At 36.8% G+C, this 23603-nt stretch overlaps 1 protein-coding gene across 15 annotated transcripts in view; it reads right to left on the bottom strand.

Moving 5' to 3' along the window:
* The window catches only part of BAZ2B (bromodomain adjacent to zinc finger domain 2B), a 94347-nt gene that overhangs the window by 64024 nt on the left and 6720 nt on the right, over positions 1-23603 (bottom strand). The window contains exon 1 of one of the 15 annotated variants that reach the window (XM_064717708.1): positions 14435-14458. The exons of 13 other annotated variants lie outside the window; for them this stretch is intronic. The gene's annotated coding sequence lies outside the window, so the exon portion shown is untranslated. Of the gene's footprint in view, positions 1-2603; positions 2753-14434; positions 14459-23603 lie in introns of those variants that run through there. One more of the 15 variants, XM_064717707.1, reaches the window with a different exon arrangement.

Genomic DNA, 23603 nt, shown 5'->3' with positions numbered 1-23603 from the left:
CAAAACAAAAGTCCTGTATCTAGATATTAAGCTCTAACAAAGCCACATGCTAAACATTACATTTTCCTACATGATTAAAGAACACTGGTTAAAGCACGAGTCCACTCTTGCTGTGCACCATGTGTTGTTTTCTTGCAAAGCTTGAAAACCCTTTAAAGATTAACAGTGATACACACTGTAAATAAGCCATTCTTTAAAAATTTGAGGGCACTCTGCAAAGGCAAGCATTCAATGACGGTCATATCTGACAGATAAAGCTGGGCTGTCTCAGCAGTGTGGGAGCAAGAAGCCGAAGCAGTCCCAGCTCTCAATGGAAGCTCCCCGTGGGGCCCTGGGGCTGGAGGCAGGGTCAGCACCTGCCCTCCCTGCACAGCACAAACAGCCCATCCTTGGCCACTGCTGCCTCCCACACTGCCCTTCCCCAGGCAGCCCGGCACTGCAGCTCCGCCAGCTCCATCAGGGCTGCTCTACCTGCTCGGCAGGAATAAGTGCTGTAAATTAAGCTGAAGCTCGAGCCAACAAGGTCAGCTGTGAGGCACCAAGCTTTGAGAGTGTCTTCAGAGGTAGAATATGCAAAAGGATTACAAATAGCAAGGGAAACCTTTTCAAAACACCCAGAGCAGGGGCACTAGAAGAAGGCTGGACAGCAAGGAAGACAATATATTTATGTTTTGCTGGTCCCCAGACTAGGACATTTCATAGACATAGTCAATATTAAACACTACTTAAATTATCTGGAATATCATATTATATAAATTTTATATATTAACAGCAGCAATTCAGTATTTTGTTAAAAAAATCAATAGAATCTTGTTCTGTAAGAGACATTAGGATAGGACAGTACTCCACTTTATTTGGCTTCCAAATTAAATACCAGTAATTAAAGGGCTTGTAAGGGAGGCAGCATTTGTACAAAACCTATGGCTATCCTGTGAATCCTTTATCTATCAGTCAGCGTTCTCAAGACGAAAAGGTCATAGTTTCAGAGAGAATGGCACTCATTCCTCAGCAATCCTCAGAATATAGCACAAGTATTTGGAGGGGAAAACAGTTCAAATCAATGGCTTCCAAACACCAGGTCTTCACCACCCCGCAAGAAGAGAACCCTTCTAAAAAGTAATATACGTTCAATCCCTCTTCCTTTCTTCCCCATGGCATTTTTACTGCCTTGTTCTCCTTAAAATAGACCTGTACCTACATGCTCTATCCACTCCGGTGTCCACACCCTTTTCTCTATAGCTAACAACTCATGTGAACTAATAGGTCAAGTATGTCCAAAAACCTCTTTCTACCTCAAGCTGAAGGAACACTGTTCCTCACCTACTTATTTTTCTCACAGAGTGAACAAAACAGATTTCTCATATATGCTGTGTACTTTACAAGTTTTTTAATAACAGCTGTTTAATTCAATGTCTTATTTACCCATCTATTATTAAAAAAAATCTCTTTCTTTTAACAGAATCATAGTTTTTCTCCATGTTTCATTTTTGGTTCCAGTTTCTGTTAACATAGTGGATATATTGTGCTACTAAATGAAATTGTACATCCTTTTATTTGCATGTAAAATACGATAACAGAATAAGTGGACTTTTGAAGAGCAACAACTATTTTGGTTAGGAATTCATTACAAGGTTTTTCATGATCTAGTTTATAAAAGGAGAAAAAAAGTCTTTGGTACCAAGAACACAATATTATTTTACTATTGATTTAAATTAGAACTGCAAAATTTAATTTAGCACTTTTCTAAACTTCCACAAAATGACCAAGAACACAAACTGGTATTATATGCTATAGAACGCCAGTAACATTCATCATGGTACATACAGCACTACTGCAAATGCTATGCCATTTATACTAGCACAACACAAGACCAACCTTAAGAAGAATAAAAAAATTGTAGACCCATGTAGCAAGAGACCACAAACACTCTGAAACCATTGTTTGACAACAAGAAATCTGTTAGACTGATAGTCTTGAGAAAAATAAGACCACACCTGGGTACTGAGTGACAGCTCACACTCACCTGGTCCTCAGCAGCAAGGGCCAAGAAACTACTTAAAGTGAAAATAACACATCAACTCTAATAAAGATAGAAACAGTACTCACATGATCATATAAGGCTGACAAAATGGCTGTTTTGCTTTATTTGAAGACTAAGTTTGTTAGACAGGAAAACAGTTCTGGAAGTGATAAAAATATTATGAAAACACCAATACTTTAGAATTTGCGTGAAACACACATTCTAGGTCACTGCATTTGTCCAGTGAGTATTCATCAGAATTTTTCATAAAGTTAATACTAGTTTGCTGAAACCTAAATAGACTTCAACGGTTTAGGGTTTTTTAAGTTCATGAAAATCAGGATTTTGCTCATCACTACTGCCAGATAAGCATTACGAGAAGCATCAGTTGTCTGAGAATTAAAAAAAAAAAATTTGCTATTCTATATATTCTTTTTGCATTCTTCAATCTACAAACATTTCAAACGATTAACCCAGGGAAGGCCAGGAGGGGCGGGGGAGGAAGGAGGGGAAGGAAGCACAGGAGAGAAGCACTGAACACTTGGCATTACCGGAGAATAGATAAAGAACACAAACAGCTTACTGTGGAGAGGGGTTTAATCAGGAAGTAGCCATTATCCTGTCGCTACAGAGCAGTGACAGCACTCCAAAACAAGCCGAGGGTTTGGTCTTGGAGGTTTTTGTTGTTTGCTTTCTTTTTCAGTCAAGAAGGAAGAAAGCACACATGCTATCATGTCCGAGTTCGCTGAGCCCAAAGGTCGCCAGATGCCTATTGTCAAAAGCTATCCTGAAAATGAAATCCAAGCAAGCATTGACAAAGCTGTATTTAAGGAAGCATCTAAAATCTACCACAAGCTCCCTCTGTGTTACACACAAAACATGGCTGTCTTATTCAGAGATTAGCAATTATTGTAATGAGATACTGTCGGAGAGGGTCAAACAGCGCTTCCTGCAGTTTACACATCTTGATTTCCTGGTAAACAAACTGAAAGGCAGGTGGAGCACTTGGATCACCAGTAACACAGCTGCTCACGGACCAAAACCAGCTCAGGAAAAGTATGCAGCTTTATCTGCACTTTAATTACATGAGGAGAAAAAATAGCAGAAAAACATAAAATCAACTGAACTGTAAAGGAAAGTTTTCCCACAGTGTTACATAAGCATCAATGCCAGGCTGCATTGTTTTCTCGTTTATGCCAAACCCAAGGAAAATATCTCTATTTTTATGTAAATTATGCCTATCTACACACACACACAAACACTCTCTCTGTCTCCAGAACCAACTGCTCTCCAAGTTGTTTTGGTAAGTAAAAGTGCTACGAAACTATACCCTGAAACAACCCTGGAAAAATTTGAAACTAAGAAAAACAAACTCTAATGACTGCATGTGAATTTAAGCACAATTAAATCTACTAACAAAATGCAGAAATCCTAAAAATTAATTAACACTATTTTAAAAGAAAAACAATTCAAATTACTTTTCTTGAAACTGCTAAAAACTTTTCCTCTACAAATCAAATAATCGCATATGGACTAAACATATGGCAATGACTCAGTGAGAAGAGATTACAGGTTGTTCCCTACCTATAATCATTCCAAAAACTAATTTCCACAAGCTTCAGTTTAAAAACTGTATTTTCATGGTGGAACTGAAGAGGGTCCTAGGTTACTATGAAAATTAAAAGGGGAAAAAAAAAGACAAAGCAATCCCCAACAAATAAATAAGAACACTCGCCACCTAAAAAAACCCTTGACTAACAGAAATAAAGCTCACTTCTCCTAAGCAATTAGAATAAAGTATTTGGCCCAAAAACAGAATACAGAATTTCTGCAAGAGATCAATATAGCTAACTTATTAGGCAATCTGTTTATACAAGTGAAACTGTTACAGTGACCGAAAATAACAGCACAAGCGCCTGAACCACAACATGTAATCCAAGAAAAATCATTTGTATGGCAGTAGAGAGATGCAGAGATACTAGGGGCTGGGGGGCAGTGGATCAACCAATGAATTCTGCCCTCTCAGAAATCTAGCAGCACCAAAGACAACCTGGGGAACACACCAAACTAGCATGTCTGAAAAAACAAATCAAGAAACAAGACACCAAAAAAGTTTCTAATAACAATGTTAGAAATACCTGGCAGCCATTTTTCACAATTATGAAAGAAAGAAAGAAAGGAAACTCATGAAAAAAATACAGAAAGCATTACTGGAAAGATCAAGAAATATGAAGGGGTTCATCTGTATCAGCAAACACTGACAGTGAAAATGCAGCCTCTGCCAATGAAGGAGTGATTCCATAATCACAATCTCCCAAACAGCCAAAGATACATTAAGAGGGATCTTTACAATCAAAACAACACACCAAGACGAATTTTGCAGGCTGTGATTGTTACAGACCTAACTAGTGCAGCCACAATTTCCTCATCAGACACTTGCATATTAACTCATTGCCTTAAGTTAAACTACACCAAAACTTCAACATTTCATTCACACGATTTTTTGTTTCCTGTCTTACAAAAAAGTAGTTCTGTCTCACCGTGTGCAGGTTTTCTGAAGAGAACAGTAGAATTCCAAAACATCAAATGAGAAAAGCCTTTGCAAAAACAAAGACTATCAGCAGCACTCTTCAGAGTAGTCTTAAAATAGTTTTAAAAAGCAATATATATTGTATTTAATTGGGGTAGTTTGGTACTAGTATCACTGCAAACAAACTTCCACTGCAAGATTTAGGAGACCATGATCTGAATCCTCAATCTGCTAATATCAGAAATTTGCATGCTAAAATACAGCTACGATTAATTTGGTTCTTGCATGACTCCAGGAGAATCACACAGAATAGTTCCACGTGTTAAAGTAATAGCTCATAAACTATGATTTTTTAAAATTGTTTCAATCCATATTGCTTATAATGTGAAAAATACTTAGTGTGGAACAGCTGTTTAACACTGCCAGAGCAATGAAGGAGAGAGAAACAAAAACATGCCACTGGAAGCAGCAAAGGTCCATACTTATTTTCCAAATCCAAGGCTCAATCAGACCTTAGTCCAGTAACAGTCAGTGAAACATTAAAAGTGCAGATCTAGTTTCTATCACTGTAGCCATCAGAGAAGCTAAATACACTGAACTATAACACACTGCCTCTATGTTAGTCAGCAAGAGAACAACAAAGATTCAGCAATTGTTCTCAGACACAAGTGTTACAGGCTACCAAAACACTGGTGGGTCAAACACCTCAGCTTCATGAAAAAAATTACATTTATAAAACTGACCTAATATGATATAATAAATCTACTACTCCAGCTGTATCTCAAATACTCATCAGCCCCTGCCCTCATGAAATGGCATGGCCTCAAAATGTGGAGTTACTGTCTTTGTGAAAGATTTCCTTTTCTTAAGAGTATCACTTTCTATATAGCAAATTCTAAGTATAAGTACAGGTATTGAATACAACTCTAGCTATGGGTATGATTAGTAAACTACATCAAATGAAAAAATTAAAATCTTTACAGAATAATACATATGATAACATTAAGTAAAATACTGAAGGGCTCCCTCACTGAGATTTCAAACACTGTTCTTGGGAATTAAATCTATGGTCATAAAGAAATTACAAAATCCTGAAAACTTCATCTACTAGATTTCAGTCTATCTAGAACTACCTATATTCATTGAGGTAGCTCAATTCCACAGGTTTTGATTTGGAAGGTCCCAGTTTACCCTGTGATAAAGAAATATAAAAGCAGTTAAGCCATAAATGTTGCTTACATGCACTTGAGAAGAACATGTAATCCCTATGGAACCTGCAGTGAATGCTAACAAAGCCAGAGATCTACATTTCGCATCATAACTTGATCAAACTTCAAAATTGTTGCAAAAACCACATGTTCATACCAGAAATACTTGCTCAAAATAGCAAACATTTATGAATACAGGCCCAATACCTGAATCCAGTGTCATCTGTGAACACAACCTGCATCAATGGTGTTGGAGAGCATAAACTTCCTTCAGTTTATTAAATCAATATGCTTATTTACAAAAGTTTTAGATGCAGTATTAAGTCTACCTTTTGCTTCTAGCTATTTTAGCTGGAATACTCTGACACTAACTGCATGGACCAATAAGGAGGACACAAAAGGGGTAATTCATTACTTAAGGAATAACAGTGATTCTAAATAATCTTTTTATTCAAGAAAAATCTAACAAGCTAATACAAGTGACCTCCAACTAAACTACAAAAGATTGGCAGGAGGATAGAAGTGTCCACAAAGGATAGGCCCAACAACCAACTTTCTTCCCCTCATTCAGCCTGAAACAGAAGTCTCAACCACCATTTATTCCTCAGAGACCTTCATGCAATGGCACACCAAAGCAAGTCCTACTTGCATCCCTGTAAATTCAGACTCTGACAACATTTACAAGACTTGGTAGCATTTTTTCCCTACATATGCTACTGTACAGAGCCCACTCTTGAGTTCCACTCTTACACTGAGTACCACTAGTACTCATTGGATTGGTCTAAAGTTTGGCCCCCAAACTGAAAACAAAGATGCATCACAAGGGACGGATTACCTTACTTCAAATAGTTTCTCACCACGAAAAACAACTACATCAACCAATCATTAAAACACATCAGCTGACAGTAAGGAATCTGCATCCTTGTAATAGTGGTTATTTCCCTTACCAAAGCCAAGGGAAAGAGGTGCCCTTTCCCAAGGAGAACACAGGCAACAATCCTTCCTGTGTTCTACCTCCTACATATCCCAGTCACATTTATGGGTCATATTGCTCACAATTTGGCTTTATTTTAAAGGCCCTTTGGTCCTCATTGAATTGTTTATAAAATGCATGAACACTGCACCTGTCAATTTGATCCTGAAACAGTATCTCAGATTTGAAATGAACACAGTAGCTGCCAGTGAACATCACTCAGAAAGAGCCACATTCTACCCTTGCTATATACACCTCTACCAAAACCCTAGTAAGTACAGAATTGTTTCAGTGCACGTAAGAAGCCACACAGAAACCCAGAAAACTACCTTATTCTTTGCATTACCTCAGTGCCCAAAATCATTCTTCATGCAAGCTCACTACCTAAAACTCATCACAGAACTAAAAAAAACCCCGAACTATCACTCACTTAGCGGCATTTCAAACATTTGCCACTAGATTTCAACCCCACAAAATATATATACATGGAATAAATACTCAAAGAGCACAGAAAAAAACCCTGAATTTCAGTGCATTTTCATTTTCCTGTATCAAAGCTTTCTCGAATACTCCTTTTCATTCTTAGCATTACTAAATGGTTTTAACTAGCAACTTGAAAAAAACAAACTAAAAAAACCCCAAACGAAACCATATCAGGATGTCAAGGAACACACTGTCCTATGTACCAAATAATGTAATTTCATTATAAAGTTGATACATCTTACCATAAAGTTTTGCTAATATTTTTCAATGTAATCTATTAAAATTTAGACATTTGAGTTTTATGAGATTTGACACCAAGATGAGGTTTATTTCCATGTTCTGCATACACTACTATCATCCATTTTGAAAAGCATTACAGAAACCAATATTCTTAATTTTATTTACATGTATGTACTTGGGGGGATAAATTAAGTATTAATTGCTATTTGGTCAAACAAGATTTTGGATAAAAGATCACATAGGTAGAGAAATGCACATAGAAGTAGAGTTAAACTGCTATTTTCCATAAAAATAACCATTAATTTACCACATTATTGGAAATTTGAAAATAAATTACTTTGAAACTATATTTCAGAAGTTTTTAAAGCTTGGAACAATAATAAAAATATTCTTTATCTATCATCAAAGTACACATACACACACACAGACACTCTGAGAATACAATATTCATTTTGCTGCAGAAGAACAGACATTGCATAACAATGAGATTTGCTAATGAAATCAGCCATCAACCTGGAATACATTTGTATTAAACCAAGACCTCAGTGTCATTTTCTTTTTGCATCATTTGTTCTCTCATTTTTCGACCTTTCAAGTATTCTATCCTCTTGGTTTCAGTGCTTCAAGTACATCAATACTGCACAATATTTGAACACTGTATGTATAACACCTATTATTTTACAAAATTTCTTTCTCTGCTTACTACTAAATGTAGATTCTAATTGCACAGCTTCTATCAGCATTGCGAATGTAGCCTTGAAAGAAAAATCAACGGGTACTATAGAAACAAAGGAGTTTTATTTCCTCTGTAAAACTGCAGGAACATCTAATAAAAACTGGCTGTCACTTGGAACAAACTATACTTTCATAGCTCAAGTTACACACCCCTTGATACAAGAATTTAACAGAACACCACATTTTAGAAAAACAGCCTCTCTATTTATCTAATGATTAAACAGGACAGAATTAAGCATCATTACATGAATACAGGTGTATTTTCTTTGCCTGAACATGCAAGACCATAATGAAAAAAACCTAAAACAATCCAGCAAGCTCAGTGACAATATGTTAAAGTATGCTCTATATATAACAGGTACATAAAACACTTTACTGAAAAAGAGATGAATACAGACTGGAATTATTTATCCTACTCCTCTGAGGTGACTATAAAAAATTAAAAATTACAAATGTATTTTAAAAGACATTTTTCTCTCATTATACCAATATTATATTTTGGTTTTGCAGGTTATAGGCTATCTTATACTTCATAGATAAAAAGCAATCTATTTGCACCCCTAGCTCCAAAAGTATTAAACCCATGTTTTGAAATCACCCCAAAACTATTGAAACAAGAATACAGCGCACTAATTTCTTCTACTGTTCTCATTTTACAGATTTTTTTTTTCTATTGAATTAATACAAATAACACATTGTGACCATATGGTACTATCAAGTTAGTATTACGTTGATAAGCTCCAAAGTCATACAAAAACCTAATACAAAACAATAGGGAACAAATGTTTGTGGACCTGTTTGGTAGGGTTGGCTTTTTTCTGCAGAGGTGGGTGAGAGAGGGGGGTCACACATTACATGGTGCTTGCTTGGGTGGGCATGAGTGTTCTTTTCTTTTTTTTTTTTTAATTAACACTACAAAACCGTAACTCCATGAAAAGGAAAGGGCAAATAATTACTTACTCTAGTATACAAAAATTGCTCACAACTATCATGGAATAAATGGAAGCAATTTGTAATTTATTTTATCTGGGGGATGTAAGGAAGCCATTCAGGCATTCTATAGTTACAACAGCCATCCCAACATCAAAAAAGTCCAAAAGAAAGTTTAACTTCTTTTATGCCACTTTTTAAAGTGGCATAAAACACCACTGAAAAAATAGAGGACAAAAATAATTGCATGTCAGAATATGGACTTAAGCAACACTGGAGCAAGTTGTATCAAATGGTCTCTATACGGCCCAGGAATACTACCAAGATATTGGACACAATGAACTAGGTAAGTAACTGAAAGCACAAAAATTTCCATAATCTGTCTTTGTATGAGCTCCACTGCTAAGTTAACAAGCACCAATGTCATTAAGAGCCTTTGAAAGCTGAAGGCATAAAACACATGGCCTTATTTTTTCTTCCATTTTCCTCAGTTTTAATGATATGTGGCTACGGGATACAAACATCCTGTCGTATGTCATATGAAGAGGTCCTACTCTCATTCACACATTAACACATCCCAAAAAAAAGATGTATGAAGGCTATCATACACTATCAAAAACGCTTCTCTCAATTATGAAGCATTTATCCTTCTGCAATAAAGCCATCCACATTAGATCTCAAAACGACTGAAGCTGAAGAGACACAGGAGGCATGATTAAATTAAACACAAGGACTATATGACCTCTAGGCTCTGAAATAAAGAAGTTCTAATGCAACAACCCTGACCCCTGAAAGTGATAGGTCGTTTTCTCCTGTGATTGCTTTCTGAAACTCTAACAATTGTAAAGTAGGCTAAAGAGTATGGCTGGCAGATGATAGCTGAGAAAAGCTTGCACTTTTAACAATGACTTACTGCCACGTCATATAGATCAACAGTCCAACTGAGCATCTTCTACGAGATCTTAGAGGCTCTTGAAGCCACATATTACAGCAACTGACATCACAGGCTTTATTAGGGATCAATCTAGTGGATATGAAAGGTAAGAATATAGAAACTGCGAAATGATACAGTCTTAATTCAAATGAGAATGACAAGATGTGCAAATTTACTGTACATGTGAAATATGTGATTCTGGTACATCACTGTTGACACTAGGCAATCATGCATATACCTTAAGCACACAACATAAAACTTCACAACTCAAACAACTTGGCATAAATTTCACAGGCATGAGAACACAGAAACCAGTTATTCTACTAATGAAAGTGAACCCTTATTTTAAAAGTATTGACAAGAATATAAATGAAATTGTATCAACATCACACAGAATAAGATAATGCCAAGTGCATGCTAAAACATACTTGAATTTTTATCAATAAGAAAAAGCATTAATCCAGAAATTTATTTATTTGTATTTATTCTCTCTGAACTCCAAATAGGAAGCTACTTCAGTATATAGTCTAAAATTCTATATATTGCTGCAATAAATCACAGATAGAGATACTCAGAGTACAAGCATATTCCAAAATTTAACACTGTCCATTTTATAGTGTTTCAAATATTCCAGAGAATATTCATAAATATATACAAGCTGACATACAGAATACACACATACACATACCCAGTTTGCATATACAGGTTTTGTGTTGTGCTTTCCTCATACTCATATGCATGCACACTAACACCTACACTTTCAGCAGTACACAGTGCTTAGTTAAATGCTATTACTAGCACTTCAATGCAGAAATTGTAAGCATGCTTCAAAGCTTACTTTTAAATACCTAGCAATAAAGCAGGCTTATGCTTTTTTCACAATGAAATACTACAAATTGTACTGAATTACAATGACTACCATTTATCTACTTTTAGGGAGTAAAACTAGAGGACAATTTATTAAAGCACAGGAAGAACTCCTGAACATTGGAAGGTCACGGGCTATGTGCTGAGCTGCTAAGCAAAAGTGTCTATGATGTTGCAGAGCTGCCATTTTTCTTCCTTGACAAAGCCTCCATCTGCCACAGAGCCATTTACAGCCTCAGAGTCAGAATATCAATGATTTCCAACCATTCCACAAGTATGCTTTCACCTTGACATCACCTCTGTAAAATATCTAAAGCAGATAATACATATAACCCTCAACTATCTCTAAGCCCATGCTTTATTAAATTGATATGCATTTAAGGTGTACTCTAATACATAATTTCTTTACTTCCTCTGAATTGTGCAAGAATATGAAAACTAAATTGTATACATCCTTTTCCCTGTTGTGTTTGCCCTAAAGAAATTACCTTTGAAAAATCTAAAAAGAAAACCTTTGACTATTGACAAAACATGTAAAAATTCATTAGAAAACATCTGTATTTACATAATGTACATGCACACCATCACAATTTACTTTATTCTTTCCCTTATAAACAAAACACGCCTGGTAAGATACCTACTACACAGAATAAACTATCACAGCCCCACTGAAACTAGCAAAACTACTTTCAGCTCTTGATGCATAGACCATCTGATTTTTTTAAAAAAATCCAGATTAAAGATAGGTCAGAAGAGGAAAGAGAATCTTGACTTACTAAAAGAATACCTCATGAATTAGGTCCTCATACAAAACAGATTATACCTGGATCAATAAAACGAATCAGGTACACATATATATATTGTTAAGCATTAACATATATACGCACACATACATGCACATGTACGCTCTCTGTCAAGTACAAGAATGCATATTCCATCAGGCTCATTACAACGTGACTTTAATGCAGGCATTCAGAGATAGCAACTTCTGGAGTCTCAAAATGCAGACGAATGTCAGTACTCTAGACTAATTTTAAAACGAGCAAAGTTGCAGCTTGATTTCATAGAGAAACTGGACCACAGAATAAATAATTTTGTATTACAACTATGTATGTAATCACATATGATAGCCAGAACTTCAAATACTGCCATACAAACCGTCAAGATGCTAAGTATACAGGAGCAAAATATCCGAACACTAGATGAAGCTTGTAAGCATCTTTATGAAAAATTTACTTCATAACACCTGTAAAGTACCTATTTTACAATCTCAACTTTTGAAGAATCAAATGTAAAATTATCAATGGTAGTCTGGGTAAATAGCAAAAAAAACCCCACATGCAATACGCCTCCCTCCTTGAACTCATAACCCTTACAAAGACCAGGCTTTTTGGAAGTTTTCCTTGTGTGAATTAGTCAACTCCTACTAAAACAAGCTTTCTAGTTGAAACAGGGACACAATACTCAAGATGAGTTATCAGCAAGAAAACTCCTGAAGACTTAGATTGAAAGAAGAAGGTGACAACAATTTACATATGGAAAAATATCTTTTCAATAGTCAACTAGAAATGTCTTCTTAACCTGAACATCTAAATTTCAGAGCTACTGTATAATAAGACTGAAATTCAGTAAGAAAAAATATTTCTCATTTCCCATAAGTGGACAAAGCTTTATTTTTAAATGCTAGCAACATTTCCTTCTGTAAGAAAGCCAAAGCAAACAAAGTGAAAACTCCAATCTAATCATATGTACTTGGAAAGATTTCTGAACATTTAAACTTTAGAAGGAACTGTGAACAACAAAAACACTTTCTTGTGCAAACAGAATGTTGCTATTGCAAAGATAAATCAGCTGTCTAAACAACACGGTGATACTACCAAAAACTGAATTTACATCTGAGCTCCTCCAGTTGTCATCTGTACAGTAAAGTTTAACAAACCATTTATTCCTCCTAACAGTGGATTTACAATACTAATTTAGAATCTGCCCCTCAGCAGATAACCATTATTAAATCTGGTTTGCAGCAGAAGCATTAACAAAGTTGGGAGTAAGTCAGTAAAGGGGCTTTGTGCTTTGTTTTGATTTTTTAACTGCCTTCCTATTACAACTCACAACACATCAAATGTAGACTATTACTTTAAAATAAAACTATAATAAAAAATAGGTGTTCCACAGATAAATATGCAGTTCATTAACTCTTTCCTTGAAACTTTCAGTCCTTTTGTAGTTTTACTTTTGTAATTTTAGTTGTTTGATCTAGCGTGGTGTTTTACCCAAAAAAGGCATCTAAATACATAGAAGGATATACAAGTACACACTTGTATATACAACTAACCACATTTGCAGACAACATACAGCAATAAACTACTTCCAATTTTTTATAAGATGATTTTCTAAAAATAATTACATAAAAACAAGTAGAAAAAAGGTACAATTGTCCTGCATTTCATTTACGCTCAATATAATTACTGCAAGCACATGAAACTGTTACAATCATATTATCTTTAGTTTCTTCGTCAATGATAATTGTTAGTATACTAAAGTGAAGATGTAATTAGATCTCCAGCTGTTACACGTGTATGAAGAAAGCAAATTCTCATGTTCTGCGGGGCATGTTTTGGAAGCTTTTAAATTTTTCGGCTAAGTGTATATCCATCTACACAGTTAAAAAAACCCCAAAGTGCTACTTTTCAAACATTCTTACCACAAACCATGAACAGCCTCCTCTTCTAGTCTCAGACTGATTCTGTTTAGAAGGGACCATAAAGCCCATCCAGTCTCACCCTGCCATGGGCACGATCACCTCCCACTGTCCCAGGCTGCTCCCAGCCCTGTACAGCCTGGCCTGGGCACTGCCAGGGATCCAGGGGCTGCTCTGGCAATCCCAGCCCAGCCTGGAATTCCCAGTTCCCAGTGTCCCATCCATCCCTGCCCTCTGGCACTGGGAGCCATTCCCTGGCTCCTGTCCCTCCATCCCTGTCCCCAGCCCCTCTCAGCTCTCCTGGAGCCCCTTCAGGCCCTGGAATGTTCTGGAAGCTCTCCCTGGCTCCTTCCCTTCTCCAGGGGAGCATTCCCAGCTCTCCCAGCCTGGCCCCAGAGCAGAGGGGCTCCAGCCCTCAGATCACTGTTGTGGCCTCCTCTAGACCTACTTCAGCAGCTTCACATTTTCCTTGTACTGTAGGCACCAGAATTGTTTTGGGGTAATATAAAAACAGAGACACTTTTTCCATAACCAAATGGACATTTCCAGAAATTCTCTGCATCTTTTTGAGTAATTACATGATGTAAAAAGGCAAATATAGCTATATATGTAGATGCTTAAGTTAACTTTTGATGAGAAGGGGAACAGTTGTGGAGAGGGAGCTACTGATACCAATTCAAACTGCCATAAAACAATAGAACTACTTCTATTAACCCGAAATGACCAAATTTTTCTTCTTTTTTCCTCCCTACTTCTCTGTAAAGTGTGTTCCAGCTCGTTATCAACAGTTTCTCATAAGCTGCCCAGACTTACCAAATTTCACTTCTGGTTCAATAATCCTGGTTTTTGTTAATTTTCTTTTATTCTGAGACATAGAAGCTGCAAGTGATAAAACAGATGGTATTATAAAAATAAAATAAAAACTGTTTGCCTAACTTGCTTGTTTCTGCAAGTCTTCTTTTATTTTGCTGCAAACAGGCTATTATTTATCTACATTTAAATTTCAAGTAAGAGTTTTTCTTGGCAAATTGCTTCCATATTTTAAACTGAAATACATGAAATCTTTCATGGGTCTGACTCACACTCATTTTTTGTTGATGTTTGCTTTCACACTCATAGTCACCAATTCCAAGTAGGCCACTGAATACTTTGTTACTGAAAAGAAAATGGGTCCTTTTCAAAACCTGTTAAATCCCTACTTAAACTTTCTGTAGGACACTTGATTTCTGAATTTTCTAACACGTTGCTTTTCTTTGCTCTTTTTTACCCCCCTCTGCCCTCCCCTCTAAAAAAATGGGGGGGAAATCCCTAAGTGTAGATCTCACCTATGAAGATGCTTCTGCTCATCACCATACTCACCCCAACATCAGTATTCCTGTAATGGCAACATCTCTCAAAAACATGACATTTTACCTTGACAGAAAAAGATTCCCCATATTGTGTGACACTGAAGAGTTAATTTAAACCTAATGCAGAAGCAGCATTTTGAGGCAGAAACATAGATAGAACTGTTTACAGTTTCTTGTAATTATTCTCTTGATGAACTACACATACACAAAATAATTTTTCCACATAAGTACACAAGAAACCACATAACCCGAAGCAAGTGGAACATAATGGATTTTCATAAAGAAGAACTCACAAATTAAAATCTGGGGAAAAATAATCCTAAGTAATGTATTGGAAGGCTTATTTGGCAAAGAAGTACTGGAGGACAAGAATAAATCCATTTCCAGAAAAAACATCTTTGATAATGCCAGGATCAAACCATTTACTATATATAATTACTTATATTTTATAGGTGCATCAGATAAAACAGGAACAGATTTAACAAATAAGAGCATTTTAGCAATAGAGATGGCTTTTACCTATAAAATAAATACCTATAGATATTTATTTACCTATAAATACACGTTAAGGAAGAACAATAATCTAAGGCAATTCTAATTCACTCTTGCCCAAGATAGTAGTACCTTCCTTAAGCACATATGTAACATTTTCTGACACTGGAATAGTCTCACAGGGACCTACAGTTTCCATCTATCCACAAATGAAGCCAACATAATACAATATTCAAACACACCATTCCCTTTCAGCAGGGCAAACCCCTACCATTTTAGGCTTCTCGCTCTTTCTTCCAGGACAACAATCAGGCTCCTGCACTGGCAGCTGTCATACAAAACAACCAGAATAACAGTTACTTCACATATCACATAGTCCTTAACTATACCACACTCCTTCTTGTCCATTTCCTAATGCATACTCCTAGCATTCTGCTCTTGAGAACCAGAGTCTGACTTCATGCTTTGACAGAAGAGGCACATATTCACATCTGACTTGGACAGCCTTGTATTGAAACATGCCAACAACAAATGTCTAGTAATATAACTAGTACAATAAGGAAAATAGATCAGGATTCAAAGAAGCTGGGATAATAAAATACCTCATGTCTCATTCAAATATTTTATCTTCATTTTACAATGTTCAGTAAAATACTTTATTTACATTAAAAATCTTGTAGTCATCTTTATCAGTTTACATAACACTACATTTAGATCGAAACACTTCTGATTAATCACAAAAATTACAAGCTAATGAATCAGAGTATGTTTCCTAGTTACGTGTCTAGTACTAGGCAGCATTACTTTTCAAAACAACCGCTAAAAATGAAAAAAAAGAGGGTTCCATTACAAACAGGGGTTTATTGGGAGTTTTCTGTTTGTTTTTTAACATGTATTATATTTAAGTTTACTGCCTTACAAAACAAAGCAGTGCAGCTGATAAGCTAACTTTAGCATTGCAAAGACCAAAGGGAAACACAGGTTTTCCTAATTTTGAAGATGACACTATGTTTATATATATACATACACACACGCATACACTTTATGTATTTGATGACGGAATTACAACCATTGAAAAAAAACCTAGTTAACAGATTTTATTAATACAGTAATTCTAATATATTATTCCTCTGGAACAACAAAAGGCTTTAAATTGGTCCAAGTGTATCAAAGGCAATTAAAAAAACCTGTATCACAAAAAAACCCAACAGTACTAATGGACATCTTCTGTAGCTTATCCCTAAGTCATCAGGGCATGACATGAGCCACCTACCAGGCATATATAGTTGATTTAACAGATCACATGGTAAGTACCTACATGCTACCTGAAAAAAACAAAAAATCCACACCAGTGGTAAAGTCTATTCCACAGATTTTTCTAAATACAGAGTACTGCTACAGAGGGTTCATTTCCCTGAAACTAAAAGGCAAAGCAAATCCTGCAACAGAGACAACCACTAAAAATTCTGGAACAGAGAAATTATGTTGCTCTCTGCTAGCATGCAAAATATAGTTGACAGAATAGAGCTACACACACAAATATTGAGTATTTTGTTTAGGCATGGATAAATTTGAATGGAAATAACTCTTGGTTTTCAGGGAAAAAACAAAGGAGCAAATTTTACTTAAAGAAAAATCAACCCTTCTCCCTTTCCCCGCAGATTTTGGGTAAGGGAGAATTTGACAGTGTAAATATATAAAGTAATCCATCAAAGACAGAACTGAAGAACTTACTACTAAGTTTTATTATAAAACAATCTCTAAAAAACAACCCTTTTTATTATTCTGAGGAAAAGCAGCAAAGAGAACAGAAGTTTAACCTATGGTACTCTGGGTTCCCTGTGCTCACACAGTTCAGTATGAAGTTACTAAAAACATCTGTGTCAACATTCTCTCCTAACATGATATAAAAGCAGCAGGAAAAAACCCATTTTGTACTTGACATAGTTGTTGATTTTCTTCAGGCACACTTTTATGGAGTCCTCCTATCTCAGGACATTGTGCATTATATGTCAAAAGTATAATCTAAGAAATTGCAGAACAACAAAAAGTTATCTTTTTAAAGATCACACTGGATAGCCGTAATTTAATCCTCACACATTCTATTTCAATGAATCCTAAAGACCTCAGAATCTGAGAGTCTTAATTCAAGACTGCAGCAATATTCTACACTTCTGGTCAAAACTCATGACTCTGCATGCTCTCCTAGCACCATTCTGACATAAAGTTTAGGCAGTTCACCAAAACATCCTAAAATATAGAACAAGGATCACAGAGTGGTTGAGATTGGAAGGGAGACCATCTTGTCAAAGCCTCTGCTGCAGTAGTCACTTAGAATCAGTTGCCCAGGACTGTGTACAGATGACTTTGGAGTATTCCCAAGGGTCAAGACTTTGCAACCTCTCAGGACAACCTATGTCAGTGTGCAGCCATCCTCACAAATAAAAAGTGCTTCCTGACATTTGAGGGCAACTTCACAGAATGGGTCAGTCTGAAAGGGACAGCAGAGGATCATGTGGTCCTGCCTCCCTGCTCAAGCAGGGCAATCCCAGAGCACATGGCATGGAACCTCCTGTGTTTCAGTCTGTGCCCATCTTTGTCCTGATCCACTGAAAAGAGCCTGGTTCTGTCCTCTCTGCACCTTTCAGACAGGTATTTCTAAACAGCTATGAGATTCCCCTGAACCTTTTCTCTGGGCTGAGGAGTTCAAACTCTATTTCCTTGCAAGTAAAATGCTCCACACCCTTCAACTCCTTAAGGGCCATTTATCTGGATGCACTTCAGCAGTCCCATGCTGAGGAGCTCAGAGCTACACACACAACTCTACAAACCTCACCTCTGTCGTTCAGCACATATTTAGCTGCATTCTGAACAGTGAAATGCCATAAAGAATTTTGGTAACAACTTACAAATTGTAGTAATTTATTGGAACAATGGCAGAGCCACAACCCACACCAAAAAAGGCTTCAAGCATCTGCCCTTTAATGTTCTTCAGTCCCACCTTTTATATTCTTTATTTTACATGCATTCCAGCTGTGTGCCCCCTGTACCTTTCTGTCATTGGTCAGTACACCTCGCACTCCCTGTCTCACTGCCTTCAACACTGGCCACCCGTCCAGCACAGCTGTAGCCCATTAGGGATGAGGCTCAGCCACAGCCCCACTCCCAATTACCACAAACTGTGTGCTTACAACAGTAATTCTTCTGGCAAAAAGATTTATGGTAACAACTGGAAAGATAAGTCAGTACAACTTGTGCTAGACTATCTGCTTGCCCTCAATCAGAAATAATGCACACATGGGAATGATTCTAAGGTACTTTCACCAACAGAAATTACTGGAGGACTTCTTGCTCATAGTTACAGATGTGAACATCATTCTAGTCATGTTACTTAAAAGTGACCAACATTTTCTAACTGAAAATATTGAATTTATTCTAAGAACAAAATTTTGATCCAAAGAAAGTAAAATGTAGTATTCACTATCTGCATTCTACTGTGCACAAAACCCGTGTACAAGGTACCATGCAAAAGCTTTTTACTACAGGTCTCCTCATGTGCTACTTTTGAGGTGGCTGAAAAATTCTCCTGTGAGCAGTGCTCCTCTGATGGTCCTCTGCAATTCCCTACTGCCATAAACCAGACCGATGAGGAAACACAAGTCCAGTTCAACAATCCACTTGGCAAGGACAGTGCTGACAGCACACATACTTGTTGGACAGTGGGCACACGCTGAGCAATCAGAGAACTGCTTGGGGCATCGGTGAAGTAACATTAATACTGGCCCTACCCCTTCCTCAGCTGGCAGGTCTAATCTGTGCATCTTCTTCGAGACAGTGATTGATTTTCAGAAAACTGTAGAACTTAACTGTTGAATATCTAGCCTGCTTTCAATTATGTCTGAAAAGAAATGATGAACAAAAGTTACGGCATGGAATGGGCAGGCACATGGACAAACAGGTGAGCCCAGTCATAAAACTTTACGTGTTGACAACAGGTACTTGAAGGGAAAGAGACACATGGAGCAAAAAAAGTAACTCAGCTTTACAAAAAGATCCCACTTCATGCATTTCAAATGTCTCCCACAACACGTAACACAGATCATTCCTTAAGACAATTGCTTATCTATTTATTTTAAACACATTTCAAGGTATAAAAAATACCACAATTATAAAAATTAAGGATTTAGAGGCCAAGAAATCATTTTAAAGTGATTGCCCACACTTGTTTTACCATAAAGTCCTTACACTATTCACGGATCTCTCAGAACATGTAAATCATTTCCATTACCGCAAAAAGACTGCAGGCTACATTTGAACACTGCTCTGTATAAACTACTTACATCAACACAATCAACTTTCCAATATGCTGCATAGCTATAACATCTTAACTACTAACACTGAAAATTTACTGGCATCTGCAAGAGTCAAAAGAGTTACCTCAATCATAACCAGAAACCGACTGACATAGAAAAACAGCAAGTATTTCAAGCTGCTCTGTATCTTTCTCACATAAAAATAAAAGGAAAATGACATAGCATAATCTGTTCCTTTCAGTTCCTAATACCAGGCGAAAAACAGCATTTTATAACTGACTGCATTTAACATTAGTTTTAACCTAAAGTAAGTGAGAGTGAGTTCCTTCCTTCCCCACATGCCCTTTGAGTGTTTGTTTGTATAATGAACACACTACATTTTGCAAATCATAAAAAAATAGTTCAAAGTAGCCCTCTGTATAAGGTTCTACCATGGAACCAGTACTTCCCATTCTTGTTCAAAAATACATTTGGTTCCATGAAGATAACTTGCTATACCCTCTAAGCCTTAAAGGGGGAAAATCAGGCCTGAAAAGCACTTCCAGAAAAGAAGAGAACTGCAGAAAAATACAGTGTTAATACCACAGTTAAAGGCTGAACAATAAAGGACCCTTACTAAGTCTGTTGTCATTTCACTAATATATTCTCTCCATATGCATTTTTTCTCATTTCTGAAATGTACTGCTACAAACACGCTTACATGCATTAAGTGGCAAGTATATAACTATAAAAACCGTTCAGATATTTTTTATTTGGCAAATTGTTGGCAAGTTAAAACAAACAAAAAAAGACATGAAAAACACCAAACAGAAGCATTTCAGTACGTCATTAAAATGGGGCATACCCATTTTGTGTTCAAATATACACCTATTCTAAAACCCTATCCTCTAAATCCTCCGTTACATTTAAGGTATGACTTAATCCAAGTGCACTCTCAACTAAGCTACCAGAAAGATAATAACTGTTGGAATGTATTTCTGTGATTTTTTTCAATAATCCACAGTATTTCACTCCCTTTAGTCAAGACTTGGTATCTCAACTTTCCCATTTCTCATACTTTCTTTGGGACAGTAGCTTTTTAACATGGTCTCTGTTGACAACGCAGTGAAAAAAATTCAGTTGGTTAAGTGTCAGCGATTACTAAGAGGAGGGTAGGTGTGTAATCACCTAATATCAGAATATCCTGTATTGGACAGGATCCAAAAAGATCACTGAATTCAACCCTGACCCTACCCAGGATACCCCAACAATCCCACCCTGTCCAAACCCTCCTGGAGCTCTGGCAGCCCTGGGGCTGTGCCATTCCCTGGGGAGCCCGGACAGTGCCCAACAACCCTCTGAGGACAGACCCTTTCCCTGATCTCCACCCTAAGCCCATCTCTGACACAGCTACAGCTGTTCCCTCAGTCCTGTCCCTGATCACAGAGAGCAGAAATCAGAGCTGCCCCTTCACCTCCCCTCATGAGGAAGCTGTAGACCCCAGTGAGGTCTGACCTCAGTCTCCTTGTCTCCAGACAGGACAAACCAAGAGACCTCAGCCATTTTTCACGTCTTTCCCTCCAAACCCTTAACAATTTACTTCTTTAGACTCCTGTGTAAGATAATTTCACTGAAAGAGCCAAAATAGAAGCGTCTATTGTTTCTAATATTAGACTCAGTAATTAAAACCACTCAAAAATCCAAACAGTAATTCTCCTTGCTGCTTTGAAAGCTCCTACAATCGTGTTATGAACAAACTGTTTCTGGCATTACAACTGTTGTAGAGGTTGGGTACCCTCAGGGACCTACTGAGCACCCGTCCACCCCACTTCTCTCCTAAAACATAAAGCTGTAGTCTCAGTTACCTCTGATCTAGCTCTTTCTTCAACACTGAAAAGAAGCAGTGAGGTGCTACGGGTAACTCCAAGAAAGAAAAATGATCAGATATACAATGGAAAAATGCTGGTTTGCATTTCTCACAGTTTATCCTTTATTCAATTGCTGTAACTACTCAGACAAGACCAGAGCTGTAAGGAGTGATAACATCTTTTAGTAAATCAACTGATACAGCTTGAAAAACTAGACTCTTTCAGGCATGTATGTTTGATATTTTTGTCTTGCTGACTAACATAGTAAGAAACCTCCCTTAATGACTTCCCATTTTCCTAGATCCATACATATGAAACAAGAATTTATTTACAACTTTCCTCAGCAATACTTTCTTTACATGCCAGCTTATAAATTAGCAACAAATTAACAACTTACAATGTCCTGGATCAAAAGATGTATGGAGAGCAGGAATTCTGGGCTCCCTTTTATTCCCAGAAGAACTAAGGATGTTAAGAAAACTGACTTTTATTGTCAAAATTATATTACTCCTTATAAAAGTTCCAGTCACTAGGCCAAACAAAAATACAGAAAAGTTATCAAACTATTCTGCATAAGTTTGATTTCTCAATGAAAAGCAAAACTGAATGCAGGGAGATAAACTTTACAGCTTATATATATTAAGTAACATATATATTAATATATATAAATCACGGCTTATATATATTAATAACTAATATTTCTAAGTATGTACTTTTAACATCGTAATAATAGATAAGCATACCTTTATAAGAGTACAGTCTTTCCTAATACATCCATTATTTTCTCCATGGGATACTCAACAGGACTGCTTACTTCTATTTTACTATACTTTCATTTTGTGTAATACAATCACATGTTATACTTGTTGGTTTTCCCCCAAGACCACTGGGTATACAATGCATGGGAAAAAAAATATATCAGCAACTATAGTGTTAGCAAGATAACAGCGGGTAAATCTAACAAGGATTTCTTATTCAGAACAACAAACGTTACAAAACGACTACAAAGCTTGGCTAATGTCACATTTTTTGTCTTTACATAACAAGATTTCATGTTTAAGATGTATGTCACTGCTCACCCTTACACCTTGTTTCTTCAAAGCAGAGAGTTTAACATTTTATTCAGCATTTAGTTAAAAATAAATATTTAATACAGAGGTTGCTCTACGATGCAAGCACAGCTAAAATGAAGGGCCTCTGTGGCTGCAGTGACCAGATTTCAAATGCAGGTAAATCAATAAAAAAGAAAGCTCAAGCACAGTCGCCATGTGTGAGTAGAATGGCTTATAATAGCTTGCAAATGACTATGCACTTGCTGTAACCAGCTGTTCTTAAATTATGAATATGCAACCAATTCATGTTAAAGCCAAATCCCAGCACCATTTTTACAGGGAAATCCTAGTAGTTGTTTGCTTGCTCCACATGTTAGTTCTGTTAAGGCTACACAAACAGCAGTAACTTTGGAACAAATAGGACCAAACTATTTGCATTTCATTACTAAGTCCATTAGCACAGCAAGGGTTGTCAATCTTTAGAACTCCCCTACAACAGCACAGGCAATACAACAATGATCTCCAAGCCAAAAGAAAACCTCCACAGCAGACACACAAGCCCCTTCGCCAAGTTTGTGCTTCAGCCACTCAGCCTGTCTACCCTGACCTGTTTGAAGGCTTGCATCAAGCTTCAAACAGTTAAAAACATCCATCATAAAAACAAAGACAGGACACTGAATTATACAGTATTAACCTCCAGGGTTTGCATACAAAGATGTAAGACTTATTTATGTCATAGCACGTTAAGAGCTTCAGCACACTGTTCTTTACACCAAACCAGCTGCCAATTTGATGAACCTCTCTGCCCTCAGCAGTACAGTGTCTTTGATTAATGACTGCATGCTTGTGGAAAAGTGCAAGAACAAAAAATGGGGCAAAATCCACACAATTATGTCCCTGTGCACCAGTGGACCACTGCAATAATTTTT

Source organism: Zonotrichia leucophrys, chromosome 7, assembly GCF_028769735.1.
Source record: "Zonotrichia leucophrys gambelii isolate GWCS_2022_RI chromosome 7, RI_Zleu_2.0, whole genome shotgun sequence".
Lineage (NCBI taxonomy): Eukaryota > Metazoa > Chordata > Aves > Passeriformes > Passerellidae > Zonotrichia > Zonotrichia leucophrys.
This window is presented reverse-complemented; position numbering and strand designations above follow the sequence as displayed.